The sequence below is a fragment of the Dryobates pubescens genome, chromosome 17, assembly GCF_014839835.1.
Source record: "Dryobates pubescens isolate bDryPub1 chromosome 17, bDryPub1.pri, whole genome shotgun sequence".
Classification (NCBI taxonomy): Eukaryota; Metazoa; Chordata; class Aves; order Piciformes; family Picidae; genus Dryobates; species Dryobates pubescens.
This window is the reverse complement of record NC_071628.1, coordinates 21752281-21768569: the sequence shown is the minus strand read 5'-3', so window position 1 is coordinate 21768569 and position 16289 is coordinate 21752281. Positions and strand designations below refer to the sequence as shown.

The window sequence follows — 16289 nt, the reverse complement described above, 5'->3', positions numbered from 1 at the left end:
CTGCCCTCTGGGTCATGGCACCAGTGCCAGCAGAGCGCTGTTAGCATGGGATTGCCACCTCACTGACCCTGGCAGTCTGAGCCTAGTGGCCCTGTGCTCCCATGGCTGCAGTCCAACACTCACAGCATCCCTCTCCTCTGCAAGGCTGGCAGTGGGAGCCCAGCCATGCCCTTGCTTGGCAAAGACAATTTCAAAGTTTGCTTCCATCTCCCAACAGGTTCCTACAGATCCAGCAGAGTGCTGTGCTGGGAAAGGCACCTGCCTTGCACTTGAAACACCTATGCCTTGAAAGCACACCCACAAACCTTCCTGGAAGTGGTGATAGACCAAGCCATGCTCCTAAGCCAAGCATCCTACAGTCTTTCCTGAGCCTGACCCACAGGATCCCCATCACTCATCCTGTCCTGCCCCCCACTCCCCTCTGTGGGGGACTTTGAAGCCTCCATGAGGCACTCGAAAGTGCTGCAGATTAAGGGGCTAAGCTCTGCCTTTACCCTTTTTGTGCTCCATATCAATGCAGAAGTTGGAGCTGGCCCAGTGCAGGGAAGTCCAAAATGCTGGGGAGCTGGAGAAGTGGTTGCTCCCTCAGGATGTTGGAATTGCATCCCTTGGGCATCTCTCCTGCAGCCAAATGTGCATCTGAGCCTGGGGGCCAGCTGAGGGATGCAAGCAGAAGGCAGGCAGTGGAGCTTTCCAACCCCCCCAGCACCTGCCCACATCCACTCCAGCTCTGCTCCTCCTCTGGCACAGAGCCCCATCCTGGCAACTCACTGCCCCAGCACCAGGGTGAGAGGCTGGTGCCAACCCAGCCCTGCAGCAGTTGCCTTTGGCCTGGGGCAGGCTGCTGGGGGCGAGTCTGTGGAGGGGGAAAGGTGGGTGCCCAGCTGTGCTTGGGGCTTTGCCTTTGTGCTGGGCTCTGCAGCACAGCCTGACCTACTTTCTGTGGCGGCACAGTCATGCCAGCCGCAGCAGGGCGTGGGGTTTCTTCTCTCCTCTACCACAGGCAGATGTCTTGCAAACCAGCAGCAAGACCACAGCAGGGCTGGCCAGGGCCCCCTCCCTGTCGACTCTCAGTATCAGCTGTCCCCTCCCTCACCTCTGGCCAGGATCACTGCCTTTGAAGGGGCACTCTCCTTTCCTTACCCTTCCCCAAAAAATTCACAGCACATCTCAGCCAGGAGGAGGATTTATTGATCGTCTTATCTGTGTCTAATCCCAGCCGGAGCGACGCGATAAACGAAGCTGGCCAAATAAAATGCCTCCCTGCAAGGTCTTGGTGTTGCGAGCAGCTGGCTACTAGTGGGGGGGCAGAGTGGGGGGGAGCAGCCCCCCAAGGACCCCAGACCCACCTGCACAGGGAAGAGCAGCCCACACTAGCAAAGACACAGGAGCGAGGAGTGATGCACCATGCCGCAAACACCCGGCCAAAGCTGAGGGCAGGGTAGGGGGTCAAACCAAACCCACACCACTCCGTCTGATTGATGGTAAGAAGTTTAAACACTGTTCTTGGCAGTTCAGGGAGCCCTAGTTCCAGCCATGACCTGAATCTCTTCAAAGAGAAAAGGAAAGGAGGGAGGGGGCAGACAATGCAAGGAAGGAGGAGAGCCAGAAATGGTGGGGATGTTAATTTGTCCCTCTCCCCTCAGCACCGAAGAGCATCTGGGAGGAAAAGCATCAGCTAAAGAGAAAGGACCCCCATGGAGCAGGGATCCAATGGTGCCTGCTCACAGAAATCCCTGTTACCCAGCCTAGACTGGAAATGCTTGACAGAAGAGCAGGCAGGATGAGGGATGCTGCTGTCTGTGAGAAGAACCTGGGGTGTAGCAGGCAGAGCACTCGGCCACCTCCTCAGCACTGACAAGCTCCAGCCCACCACGACACGAGGAGGGAGCCAGGGAGACACGAGTGAGTGCAGCCCAAACACAGCATGGCTGTATCCAGGGCAGCTGGCAAGCCTGCCAGGAAGCACAGCTCAGGCTAGAGAAAGCAGGAGAGATGCTGGAAGCATCCTAGAGCAGCGAGGAAGGGATCAGGATGGCCCTGCCCACTAAGCAAGGGGTGCCAGGGTGGCAAGGAGCCTCAGAGGACTGCACAGCCATGCAGGGATTTCCAAAGCAATGATCCATAAGACAGCACTAAGAGTTACTGCTGGTTTTCCAAAGGGAGACTGGGTGTAGAGGAAAGGGAACTGTGGAGGAATGGGAACTGAGATTGCCAGCAGGACAGGGTTGGCAGCAGTAGTTTGGCCCTTGAGGCCCCTCACTGAGAAGAAGGGGGAAGTGTTATCCCCTGCACCCCACCATCACACGGCAGGGGATTTGAGGAGCACCAGCCTGGGACCCCCTGGTGGAGAAGCAGACATACTAGCTGTACTGGAACAGGGCCAAGGCCACTGACCCAATGAGCCTGTTGTCCCTGTGAGCCTGTTCCTGGACAAAGAACATTCATGGGGCCAAGAGCCTTTCCCTCAGTTCAGCACAGCCCCAAATTCACCACAGCCAACTCAGAGAGGTAGGGCTGCACTGGGCTTTGATCTGAAGCTCTTCCCACCTTGCTGCCCTGCTGTCACCCCATACCACGATGCCCCCACTGTTCTTACAAGGAGGATCAGAAATCCTCCCCCAATCCCTCTTGGGAAGCCTGAGCTTTGCCAGGTTCCCTGCCGAGCACCACGCAGCAAAGGGTTAATGGTGGTGGGGGAGAAAAGCTGGGACAGCCAGCTTCACCTGCCCCTTGACAGGGGCAGCCCCCCTCCCAGCCCCAGCTTTGGGCACGCAGGGAGCTGTCAGGCCCCATCATGACTCACACAGTCATTTCTCCCTTTAAGCCAGAAAACCAAAATGTTTCAAATCGGAGTCAGGCAAGCGGCTGAAAAAACAGAGATCAGCGGAGGGGAGAGGGGATGGAGGCAGCTAGTGAGGGCCCTGGCATGAAGAAAGCACAGACACTGCCCTGGTCAGCTGCGATCCCACCTGCCAGGCACATGGAGCACAGAAGGGTCAGTACTGCCTGGCACAGCTGGCAGCAATCCATGGGGCAGCTCCGGGCAGCTGCCCCCAGGGCGGCAGAGCAGCCAGCCTTGGGGCCAGGACCCCCAGCAGCCCTGAGGCAGCATCTATATGATCACATTAGCAAAGGCATGGCAGGACAGTATGGCGCCATGCCAGCCTCTCTGTGCTGCACATCCCAGACCGGGATCGCTCCCAGATCTTATTTCACCCCCCTCCCTAAAACCCCGCTGGGCTCAGCAACGCCTGGCTGGGGGAGGAGGCCAGAACCCCCAGCCTGACTCACTGCACCCCATGGCTCAGCCACCCCCCTGGCCCAAGGAGCAGAAAAGGAGAAGAGCCAAAAGCCCCTCGATTCTTACAGCTCAAATCAGATGTGTCACTTGGGTAACAAATTGGCCCTCCTGACTGGCAGAAATAGCTCTGTGGAAATGGATCTGCAGACTTTTATTTTTTTTGGTCCTTTCCCAAATGAGTTCAAGAACAGGGAGGTTTAAAGTCCCCGTGGACAGCCAATCTTTCTGCTCCCTTCCCTGCACCCGGCAAGGTAATTATCTGCCAGGAGCTCACAATGTGATGGCTGGTTACACTGCTAATTAGCAGGAACCAGCCAGGCCCCCAGGGCACCCTGGGTCCATCCCCATCCCTCTCTGCCTTCCTCCTCCTCCTCACCCTGGGGCGCACAGCAGGAGAGCATCTTCTGTCTAGCTGTGCAGTAGGGAAGGTCTTGTCCTCCTCCCTTGGCTGCCAGAAGTGCAGACAACCCCCTGGCCACCTCAGAAATGAAGGACAGAGGACAGAAGGAGCCCAGAAACTCATCTAGTGTCAAGAGGCTACGCCTTGCTACGAGGCTACCTAGGGGATGAGGACAGACTGGAGAGCACTAATTCTGCTGGCACCAAGAGACTTACAAAGTTCATCATCTGAAGCCTGCTTCAGCCTCTTCTGAGAGGCATACTTAGGATGTGGAGGCTTACCAAGAAACCTCCTTTTCCCAAAAGGAAGAGAAAAAAGTGCTGAGCTTGGAGACATTGAGCTCATGGGAGAGGCAGGGCTGCTTGCCACGCCTAGGCTCCTCTCCTTTTCACTCCTCACAAGCTTCCCTCTCTCCTCACCGCCAGCTGCTGCCACCAGGCAAAAGCCAGCTTTAAATAAGCCACCAGCTTTGTTTGCAGAAGGGCACAGCTTGGGTCTCCCAGCTGCCAGGGTGACTGTCTGCTGAGCAGCAGGGAAGGCAAGCAGAGGGGAGATGCCCCTCTGGCACGTGATGCGCCGGGAGGAGCATCCCCTGGCCCAGCAGACATGCACTTTGTGAGATACAAGGTAGCTGCTGGAGCCCAGACACCCCTACAAGGACAATTCCAAGCTGCCAGGACATCAGATGGTCGCCATCCTTGCCAGCAGCAGGAACAAGGACTTCAATGGAGCCTGCTGATGGACCCACTCTCCATCCTTGGATCTCAGGGTGCAGACCAGCTTGGCAAGCCAAGGAACTCCAAGGACAGCTCAGACCCTCCCTATTTACAGCCACCCCTTCCTAATGCTCCAGTGCAGACCTCCGAGGCCCCACGATGCCAGGAGCAGGGATCTTGAATCTCAAGGGAGCAGCAACAAGCACTGGGACATTTCTCAGCAATTCCAGACACCCAAGCTGGGCACTCAGCACAGACAACTCACAACCAAGGAACACAGCCTGGAGCTACTTATTCAGAGCTACACCAAGACTCAGAGAGGAAGCCCCAGACCATCCCTGCAGGGCCTCCAAGACTTCACAGGACCCTACACTCACACACAGAGGCCATCCTCCATCCCTCTAAGGTTTTCATTTCTCACTGTATGTCCCACCCTGCCTCAAGGAGCCCAGGGTAGGGCTGACATAGCCCTCAGCCAGCTGGTGCAAGCCCAGGGCTTGCGAGTTCCCAACATCAACCCCTGCCTGCTTGCTTTCTCTTCTTGAGAAGACACAGAAGGGGATGATGCTGGTCCTGCTCCCATGGTTGCCCTCAGCCTTGCAGACTCACAGCAAGAATTCATTAGTGGACAGGATCCCAGGCAGCGCCTGGAGGTACCCACGGCTCGATCCCATCTCCCCGTCACCACAAGGAAGCCCCTCACATTCTCCCCTCTTCCTGCAAGGCTCTAGGGACCCCCAAAATGTAGGGAGCTGCCCGGAGGCTGCACCAGGCTGGCTGGACATGACAAACAGGCACCCACCCAGACACCGTTCCTGGACAACTCAAGCTCCTCTTCCCATTATCCCCCCCGCTCAACCAAGAGCAAGACCAGCCTGCCAGCAGCCGCCAGGCAAGCCAGCGACCGCTGCTCCACGCTCACCTGTGCTCTGCCCCTCCAGAGAGCGGCTTGGAGCTGCTCAGCCTTTGCCACAAACTCCCCTCCACGGCAAGACATCAGCCTGTGGGTGCTGCTCGCCCCTTCCGCGTGCTGGCCGCTCTGCCTGCCTTGGGGATTTTTTGCCTTCTTCCTTTTCCCCCCCCACCCCCCAACTTCCCCAGCCTCGGAGCGTTTTGAATGTGCAGATGCCCCAGCTTCTTAAAATTCAGCCTGGGGGCGTGGGAAGTGTTTTGGAACATGCCCAAGCTGTCTGCTCCGTGCGTGCGCGCTGCTAAAAACGATCCACCTACAGCCCCCATCTCCTGCGCCGCTTGTCAGCGCCGCCGTGCCTTCCCTGAGAGAAGCACATGTGCCTGGGGAGCAACCTCACTGCCAGGCTGTGGGGAGAAACTCTGCTCACAGGCACAAGGCAAACTTTTGGGGTAGTGGTGAAGGAGCAGGAGGGTCACCCCTTGAAACGAGGCCCTCAAGCCGGCGCTGCCTCCATCCCCTCTGTGTTACAGCGAGGATGAAGTCTCGCCGCTGCACAGGGAGGAACCACCAGATGCAGAAACACCAATTTACTTGCTATCAAAGGATGTAGCAGCAGGACTGGGAGGTGAACATGGCCCCCCTCGTGTGACAGCGGTGGGTTGTGGTACGAACACGTGGTTAGGATAGCCAGCTCGGCAGCCCTGCCTGACAGCTAAGCATCCATGTGGTGGCACGGTTCAAAGCACTGGAACCCATCTCCTCCCAAGCTATTCCCAAATGCTTTGCCAACAAACAAACAAGCTACAGAGGTTTAATGACTTAGCCCATAAAACACTGCTAGTGAAGCCTTGAATATTAGAATAGTTTAGGCTGGTAAAGACCTTTAAGATCATCAAGACCAACCATAAACCAGACCCTGCTAAACCATGCCCCTCTGCACCACATCCACAAGGCTTGTAAATCCCTCTAGGGATGGTGGCTCCACCACTTCCCTGGGCAGCCTGGTTCAAGGTTTCACAACCCTTCTGGAAAAGAAATTGTTCTGCTCACCCAACCTAAACCTTCCCTAGTGCAATTGAGGATGTTTCCTCTTGTCCTATTGCTTGCTCCTCAGAAGAAGAGACCAATGCCCACCTGGTTCCAGCCTCCTTTCAGGCAGTTGTAGAGACTGAGGTCTCCCCTGAGCATCCTCTTCTCCACACTAAACAACCCCAGTTCCCAGTTCCCCTCACCAGCCCTGTTTTCTAGACCCTTCCCCAGCTGTATTGCTCTTCTCTGGACCTTCTCCAGCACCTCAACGTCCTTCTTGGAGGGAGTAGCCCAAAACTGAACCCAGTACTGAAGGTGTGATTGCAGAATGTCTCAGACACTAGCTTGTCTCAGCAAGCAGCTCTGAGTGGGGTGCCCAACCAAGAGAACAGAGCAAGACCGTCTTATACCAGTTTGGCATCTGGCACCAGCAGCCACCATGTGAAAAAACTAAAGGGAATCTAAACCACTGAGAGGCTGAGATGTGGTCAGGACAGTCAGGCTGAACCCTCCTGCCATGTGCAGGTTATGCCATAAAGGCTCCAGAGCCCCAAAGGCCAAGGACTGCAGGGCCACCTCCAGCCCAACAGCCTGTCTCTGGATTCACAGCACAAGCTGTTCAAACTCAGTGACAAGGTTGCTTTTCCCTTTGCTTTTAAATCCCTCCAGCAATCTGGCCTTCAAATGCTCATCAATCCATTCAGGGCAGTCTCCTGCCTCCCCCTGCCATCACTTCTCTACAAATTTGAGTGAAATTGATATTTTCCTACCAGAAACATGAAATTTCAAACACACAGAACATTGGATTTGAAAGCTGACTTTTGTTGGGAAGGTGCCTGTCTCTCTGTTCACAAAAGGGCTCATTTTTCCTGGAAAAGGGCCCAGATTTTGAGTGAAAGATCAATAACATGCAGGGGGGGAAAAAAAAGGCCCTTTTAATTTTGCCACGATACCAAAAAGAAAAAGAAGGAATCCAATGCCAAGACTGAATGACTTCAAAATATTTTGCCTTTGTTTACCCCACTGTGAGGCTGGAGCATCTATTCAAAGGAGCTCAATGGGAAGGCTGCAGCCTTCAGGGCTCCCTCAGAGCTACCTCCCCATCGGCTGCTGGTATCCCCTTGGGGACAGCATCCTTGGCACTGCTCCAGCCCCTTTTTCTTTGGGGGGGGTGGGGGTGGGGTGGTGGAATTATTAGAGATTTAACTCTCCCTCCTCTGCCCTGCATTGGATGGAGGCCAAGGAGCTCCCCCACCAAACCACCCAAGGATGACCTTTTCCCCGTGCTAATTATCAGTCGAACTTCTACTTCAATTACAGCCTGGGTGGAGGGAAGAGAGGGCGAGGGGAAGGGGGGGGGAAGAAAAAAAGAAAAAGAAAGAAGAAAAAAAAAAAAAGAAAGGGAAAAAAAAAAAAAAAGAGAGAGAATGAAAAAAGAAAGGGGGGGGGGGGGGGGGGGGGGGGAATTATCAAACCAACCCCACCACGAAGCCGCAGCATTCAAGATGCTGCGCAACAGTCATGACATGCTGCATCCTCCCCGATCCATATGGGGGAAAACTAACACTTTGGCAAATTTATGAAGATGTGTGAAAAGTGATTATATTCCTGAAAATATCTCAAGTGGAACGGCCTACCTGGCATATTTTGTTAGTCATGAAACACGCTCCCTCCACCGACTGGAGTTTGTGGCTTCCCATCTGCTTAAATACTTTAAATACTGAAACTTTCTGGGGGCTTTTTGGGGTGGGTTTTTGTTTGGTTTTGGGGTGTGTGGGGGGGGGGGGTTTGGGTGTCTTTTTTTTTTTTTTTTAAGCTAAAATAGCATTTGGGTGGCAGCAGCATACTGCTGACTCAGGGGGGATGGGATGGGGACATACTTGCTACCAGCAAAGAGATGCAGGAGAGACTTTGGAGTCACCATCACTGGAGGTGTTCAGGAGGAGTCTTGACAGGGTGCTTGGTTGCATGGTTTAGTTGATTAGGTGGTGTTGGATGATAGGTTGGACATGATGATCTTGAAGGTCTCTGCCAACCTGGTTTATTCTATTCTATTCTATACTATTCTCTGCCAAGAGGGTGGAAGAGCTGAGGGTTCACCAGGTCGGTGGGAAGTCACAGAATGATAGGGACCTCTAAAGATCATCTAGTCCAACACCCACCCACCCCCAACCAGAGCAGGTTCACCTGGTGCAGGCTGCACAGGATGGCATCCAGGTGGTCTTTGAATTACTCCAGAGATGGAGACTCCACCACCTCTCTGGGAAGCTTCCCCCCACCCTTTGCCAAAGAAACACCTCCCGTGGCCAAGAAATGCAGGAGGTCGTTGAATTATGCGTGTCCAGCAAGGGAGAGTGTGACAGTTTAGGCTGTGCCTTTAAGAAAGAGATAGCTGCAGAATTCTCTAGCTGAATGTTTGGGTGTGAAAAGGAAACCAAAGATTAATTCTAAACGAATTTCATTGGTCAGATGCGAGATGTACCATAGCAAATCTCTCTAACATTCTTTCTCTCACTCACTCCAGCTTCTGCCTGTCTGACTTTCATTTCTTGGCCAGAGTGCATGCAGCTGACCCTGGACTGAAACTGATAAGAAAACTAACTTCTTAACAACTGCTTTGAGCTAACAAATTTCTCTTAATATCCTTTTCTCTCTCTTTCTCCTTTTTCCTCTAATTAACTAGAGGGAAAAGGGAAGGAGGGAGAGAGAGGTTGAGAGGAACCCAAGGTGGGATCCTCCTGCGAGGGGGATTTCTGTGTTTGTGTTCTTTCCTGTAAATTCTTGTATAATATTGTAAATATTCCTTGCATTTCGTTATTGCTTGTAAAACACAGCCCTCAATTGCTTCTCTGACAGGGTTAGCTGTGCTTTATGTTGAGTGCGGGTGGATTAAACCGTCTCACCGCTACGGAGAGCCAAGCACAAACCAAAAGAAGGAGACTTGTGCCAAGCTTGGGTGTGAAAGAGAAAAGGTTAAAGCAGAGAAATGGCTCTGGTTTGCCATCTTTGTTCCATTTTGCCAAAAATAAAAAGCAACAGCTATAAAGCTGACAAGTCCCCACTGCCAAGCCCAGCTTTCAGCAAGCCATGGGGTTTATGGGCGCTTGAGGCAGGGCAGCTGCCACCTGGACCCCAATTCCCGATTTCATGGGGAGTGATGTCCCTTTTGTCCCAGGGGGGGCTGGGAAGGAGGCTCCAAAGTACCAGGGCTCAATAAACACCAAGATGTTGCTGGCAGCCTCCCCAAGGGACCTGACTTTCTCCCCTCTGCCCTCTCCTGCTCTTTAGTTAATAGCTTCTATTTAAAGCCCTGGCTGGAGTGGCTCTGACTGCACTGGCAGGAGGTGGGGTGGGCAGCCAGTGTTCAGCACCATGCTGGCAGGAGCAAATAAGTCCCAGCAAAGTCCTGTGCACACAGGGCTTTGGCAGCAGATGCAAAGGAAAGCCAGCCAGGACTCCAGAACGCTAAGATGATGGTCAAAGAGGAGACACTGCAAGAGAGAAACATCTCCCCAAACCAGCCGAGACACAAGCCTGCTCCCACCAGGCCTCCCTGAATGGGCTGTTGTATGTGCTTGGGCATCCTTTATCCCACCAAAACTCTGGATATCAACACCAACCAAGTATACAAAGGGATAATTTTGAGCCTTTTGAGCCAGCAATGTGCCCAGGTGGCCAGGAGGACTTATGGCATCTTGTCCTGGAACAGGAATAGCATGGTCAGTAAGAGCAGTGGAGCAATTGTGCCACTTCACTCAGCACTGGTGAGGCTGCATCTCGATTACTGGGTTTAGCTCTGGGCCCCTCACTACAAGGAGGACGTTGAGGTGCTGAAGCATGTCCAGAGAAGGGCTATGAAGCTGGTGAAGTGTCTGGAGAACAGGTTTGGTGAGGAGCAGCTGAGAAACCTGGTGTTGTTTAGTCTGGAGTAAAGGAGGCTCATGGCAGACCTTGTAACTCTCTGCAAGTCCCTGAAGGGAGTCTGGAGTGAGGTGGGGGCCAATCTCTTCTTCCTAATAACAAGTGACAGGACAAAAGGAAATGTCCTCAAGTTGGGCCAAAGGAAGTTTAGATTGGACATCAGGAAGAATTCCTTTACAGAAAAGGTAATCAGGCATTGGAACAGCTGGCCCAGGGCAGCCTGGAGGTATTTAAGAGTAGTGCTTAGGGATATGGTTTAGTCAAGGACCTGCCAGTGTTGGGTTAATGATTGGACTTGATGATCTTAAAAGTCTTTTCCAATCTAGGCAGTTCTGTGATTTGAGCAGAACTTGGAGTCTCTTAAGCAGTTATCTACTGGTTGCACAAGGCAGAGGCAGCTGCAACAGGGCATAGTTAAGTACTACGGAGAGTGATCCGACTAGATAGGAGCATCTCGGCTGGATTGCCTCCTCCCCTGTGCACGTGGGCTGTGCTAGAGAAGCTGCAACTCCAGACACACATAAAGCAGAGCAGAGACCAGGAGAAGATGAACGTTTCCCCAAATGGCAGCACAAAGCTGAGCATTAGGTGATTTGTGTCGGAGTCCCTCCAAGGGAAAAATCTCTCCTACCTCGGTGGGGTTTTTTTGCAGCTCATTTGGCTTTTCATTTGCTGAAGGAATTTGTGCTGTTCTCCCTTGCAGGATGGGGCCTCATCATTAGTGTTTTCTCTCAGCTTATTTCCCCCCCCCCCAGGAGAAAACCATCTCTCTTCCTGTTCTCCACGAGCCTAATTCTGCATCCCCAGCTGGCGTCAAGGGAGCGCTGAAGTAACTCCCACTTTCAGGGGGATAAATCATGTTAGAGGCAGGGGTTTGTATTCAAGGTCCAATACCTGGAGGAGGAGTTTCTCCTTCCAAATGGAGATAGTCCCCAGGAGAAATAATCTCACTGGAAATAATCCAGTGCAAAGACGGTTTATTGCCTCTTTTAAAAGGCTCTTTCTTACTGACAATAGATGAGTTCATAGCTACCAATATCCATTAGTGGGTTTATTTTACTTCTTGTTAGAAAATAAAATACAAAGGCAGAGCCTGAGAAGAGCAAAACCAGCCATGGAGAGTGAAGACTGACAGCAGCTGCCTGGCAGACAGTGAGTGAAAATGCTCTGACAAGATGAAATGTTTTTTCTTTCATTGAAATCACTCCCTTTCCGAATGACTAATACGCAGCTATCGCACCATGGATATTTCCAGAGTGATGAGATGTTTTTAAAATATCTCACTGTGCCTCAAAATATCTCACTCTGGCTCAATAGATCATCCAAAACACCACCCACGGAAATCATAAATAAATAGATACTATATTGCCATAAAAGAGCAGACTGGCCAGGGCCAGGGCAGCATCCTTCATCGGCGAGTAAACGAGGCCGCTGAACTCCTCACCTCGGAGCATGGCTCCTGCAGCCAGGATTTTTCAGGTTGGAGGCACCAAACCTTGGCAATCAGAGCTGGACACCTTCTCACCTCCCCAGCAAATCTGCTCTGTGTTGATAAGATCCTTCACATCACAGATCTCTCCTTGAAAGAGCAAATTGGATGCAAGAGGTACAGCAGACTCCACGGTCCCAGCAACCACATGCATGCTACCAGCACAGTCACCCCCAAGAAGGTGGTTGAGGGGCTCTCATCCAAGAGGCACCCCTAGAAATCCATGGATCGCCTTGGGCACATCCCTTGCCTAGAGAACAGCTTCAAACCCCAAGCAGCAGAACCTAGAAATGCACCATCCTACTCCCTACCCCTAAACATGCAGCGAGTCCCTTCTGCACATTGCTCCCCAGCCAGCAAGCGAAGTGAGTGAGGAAAAGGACACCCACACCCTGGGCAGAGCTGGCATTTGGGTGACACACCAGTGGGGGTAGCAGCCTGGCATCACCTCACCCTGGACCACCCAGCAGTGGGCCCCAGCCCAGCACACAGCACCCCACTTCAGAGCCACTAGACACCTGCTGTCACAACAAAAGCTCCCAGGAATCGAGACAGGAGCGCTTGCAAAGCCGCCCCCAGGCAGCTGATTTCTTACACATCTCGGTGCACTCACTCCAGGCTCTGAGAGAGAGGGAAAGCAGCAAAATGGCAACAAGGAGGCAGGAAGGGGGAGGACTCACGGACCGACCTGCCTTGCATATGCTGCAGCCCCACGCTGCAGGGGAGGGCGTTTGTGCCAAACCCCCAGGCTGCTTTCCTCCCCGATTCCCAGCCCAGGCTTGGACTTGGATGCAAGCACAACTCCACTTGGCAGCACGAGTAAAACTCCCAGAGAATGCAAGCGCAGATGTGCTTTCAAACCTCCCTGACTGCTGATGCCCCCAGCTGAGATCTAGCCCAAGCCCAGCTGTGACACCTCAATCTGCAGGCAGCCTAGCACTGACTTGCTCTGCAGGAGCTACATCTGCCTTTTCTCCTCCCTAGGAATCAGACAACAATTCTTACTCTGCTGATCAAAGGAGAAGGGACAAAATCATTCTGAGGAACTGAAAATGGGCTCCTTTGCTTTCCTCAGCAAGATAAAACAATGGTTCAGGTCACCCAGGCTGTGTCATTCCCAAATTGCTTCCTCTTTGGAGGCATTTAACAAACCGTGTTTCAAAACTTTGGGGAATGGAGGAGCTCTGCAGAGCAACTGAAGTCAAAATGCATCCCTTGGAAAGCACAAACAGCTTGATGCTCATCATCTTAGTTTTCAAAAGGGCTGAAAGTACCTGTCCAGCACAACAGGAACTGGTGCTTTCCATGGGTTTGGGGAAGGAAAACACCTTGCTTGTAGGAATTCAGTCCTGCTGGTGATGGACATGGGGAGCCCAGCATCATAGAATCATTAAGGTTGGAAATGACCTTTAAGATTGAGTCCAACTGTAACCCAACTACCATGACTATATTCTGAAGTGCCATGTTTCTTGAACACCTCTAGGGATGGGGACTCCGCCACCTCCCTGGGCAGCCTGTTCCAACATCTGACCACTCTTTCAGTAAAGAAATGATTCCTAATAGCCAATCTAAATTTCCCCTGGCACAACTTAAGCCCATTTCCTCTCATCCTATCACTGGTTACTTGGGAGAAGAGAGCAACACCAGCCTCACTACAATCTCCTTCCAAGTAGTTGCAGAGAGCAATAAAATCTTCCTTTAGCCTTCCCTTCTCCAGACTAAACAAACCCAGGTCCCTCAGCTGCTCCTTGTACAACATGCCCCCAAACCCCTCACCAGCCTCACTGCTCTTGCAGGAGGATGCAGCAGTACGCCATTGACACCCAACATCCCTCTCAAAGCTCTGCCAGTCCAGCCCAGCCTTCTCAACAACCTTGGCTTGGCTTTTCCCTCCAGTTCCCTTTCCTCCCACCAGGAATGGGCAGCACCTGGGGGGCTGGAGCGAGACGACAGCGATGCTGCAAAGGCAGGAGGGAGACAGCCAACCCCCCCACATTCCCAATGAAGACAGCTCCAGCATCTGTCCTCAGCCAGAAATGTATTCAGCCACACAGACACCCTCATCAGATGAGGCTCTAAAATATTTACTGCCCAAATATCAATCCTCATAAAGCCAGGCAGCCATTTGGGCCTGGGGAGGGGGGAAGGAGCCAGGGTGGGTTGTCAATAATGTCATAACCACAGGCAATTTTATGTATCCCTGGAAATGGCCAAGGAACACGCAGCTTGACAGATGTGCAAACGGGTAATGCAGGCTCCCCAGTTATGAGCATGAGGATGTCAAGAGGAATAGATGAGCAGTAATTCAAAGTATATTGGGCTTAGAGAAGCACACGGGCATCGGAATGAATACGGGATGGGCACCCCGGCAGAGGGAGGGCAGCAGGAGGAGGAGCTGGCATGCTGGGCTGGGAAGGCAGCCCCTGCCAATGCCAAGGGAGCTGCTGCAAGGACACGAGACCTGGGCAGGGGTTTGGTCGGCAGAGCCGCACGGCTGTGAGGTCTTACTGCACTGAAGGATGTGGCAACCTGCCTGGTGCTTCGCTGACCTCCAGGCTGACTTATCCACCTTCCTCCTTCCTCCACATTTCTACACAAGCCTCTCCCACCATGCTGCCCACTTTCCTTTCTTGTGCTGGGAAACACAAGGGTTTGGCCAAATACCTGCATTTTTCACCAAGAACGTTTATAAAGACCCCAAACCAAAACCAAACCACCTCACCCCAAGAAAACAAAAGGAATTTCAAGTCAGCACTAATGGACTTTTGGTCTCTTCTCCCAGACAACCAGCACCAGAACAAGAGGACACAGTCTCAATCAGTGCCAAGGGAAGTTTAGCCTCAAGGTGAGGAGAAAGTTCATCACTGAGAGAATCATTCACCATTGGAATGTGCTGCCCAGGGAGGTGGTGGAGTCACCATCCCTGGAGGTGTTCAAGAGGGGATTGGACATGGCACTTGGTGCCATGGTTTAGTCATGAGGTCTTGGGTGACAGGTTTGACTTGGTGATCTTTGGGGTCTTCCAACCTTGGTGATTCTGTGACTTTAAAGTTGAAAAGGACTTTAAAGATCACCAAGTTCCAACCCTCTGCCACAGGCAGGGACACCTCCCACAAGACCAGCTTGCTCAAAGCCTCATCCAGCCTAGTCTTAAATGCTTCCAGAGATGAGGCATCCACAACTTGTCTGGGCAACCTGTTCCAGTGCCTCACCGGGAAGCATTTCTTTCTAAAGGCAAATAGAGCTTCTTCCAGTCTGAAGCTACTTTGAACTACTATTACTTTTTTATTTTCATTCTCCTCCTTTGCTTCCTTCTCCAAAACTTAGACCCAGCCCCCGACACCGCCGTAGGGGCTGGGGCCGCCCCCGGGGCCGCCTCCGGGAGGCAGGCTGGCTCTGCTCGCAGCTCTGAGTGGCGCCTGGCCCGGCATTTCCCCAGCCTACCCGGCTGTTCTAAATTAGCGGCACTCCGCAGCCGCAACGCTGCGCCCCCAGCCGCACGCTGCCGCCTCTTGGGCACGCTCCTGCCCTGGCCCACGGATCCCAGGCGCACGGAGGATGGCGGAGCCTGGCTGCCTGCCAGCATAAAGCCAACCTGCTGCAAAGACAGCCAAACCAATGTGCCCCGGTGGCCGAGAAGGCCAATGGTATCCTGGGGTGCAGAGTGTGCACAGCAGATCCAGGGAGGTTCTCCTCCCCCTCTGCTCTGTCCTAGTGAGACCTCACCCAGAACATTGCTTCCAGTTCTGGGCTCTTCGGTTAAAGAGGGACAGGGATCTGCTGGAGAGTCCAACAGAGGGCTACCAGGATGATGAAGGGGCTGGAGCACTGCTTTGTGAGGAGAGGCTGAGAGCCCTGGGGCTGTTTAGTCTGGAGAAGACAAGACTGAGAGGAGATCTAATAAATATCTATAAATATCTGAGGGCTTGGGGTCAGGAAGGAAGGGCTAGGGACAGCCTCTGCTCACTTGTGCCCTGTGATAGGACAAAGGGCAATGGATGTAAACTACAGCACAGGAGGTTCCACCCCAACATGAGGAAGAACTACTTTACTGTAAGGGTTACAGAGCACTGGAACAGGCTTCCCAGAGAGGTGATGGAGTCTCCTTCTCTGGAGACTTCCAAGCCCTGTGTGGATGTGTTCCTGTGCCACCCACACTAGATTATATGGCCCTGCTCTGGTGGGTGGGTTGGACTGGAAGATCTCCAGAGCTCCCTTCCAACCCCTAACAGCCTGTGATCCAAACCACAATGCAATGAAAGATGCCAAGGTGTGCTTCCTGAACTTGGGAAGGAATAACCCCCTTCAACAGTAGAGGTGAGGGATTGACCTGCTGGAAAGCAGCTCTGTGGAGAAGGATGTGGGAGTGTTGATGGACAACAAGGTCTCCCTGAGCCAGCAATGTGCCCTCAAGGTCAAGAAGGCCAAAAGTTATTCTATAGTGCACTAAGAGTGCAGCAAGCAGGTCAAGGAATGTTCTTGTCCCCCTCTACACTGCTCCAGTGAGGCCACAGCTG

At 52.9% G+C, this 16289-nt stretch overlaps 1 protein-coding gene across 2 annotated transcripts in view; it reads right to left on the bottom strand.

The window, feature by feature from the left end:
• Positions 1 to 16289, bottom strand: part of LINGO1 (leucine rich repeat and Ig domain containing 1) — a 171057-nt gene that overhangs the window by 146668 nt on the left and 8100 nt on the right. Inside the window, exon 1 of one of the 2 annotated variants that reach the window (XM_054168749.1) lies at positions 5343 to 5405. The exons of the other annotated variant lie outside the window; for it this stretch is intronic. The gene's annotated coding sequence lies outside the window, so the exon portion shown is untranslated. Of the gene's footprint in view, positions 1 to 5342; positions 5406 to 16289 lie in introns of those variants that run through there. 2 annotated transcript variants of the gene reach the window in all.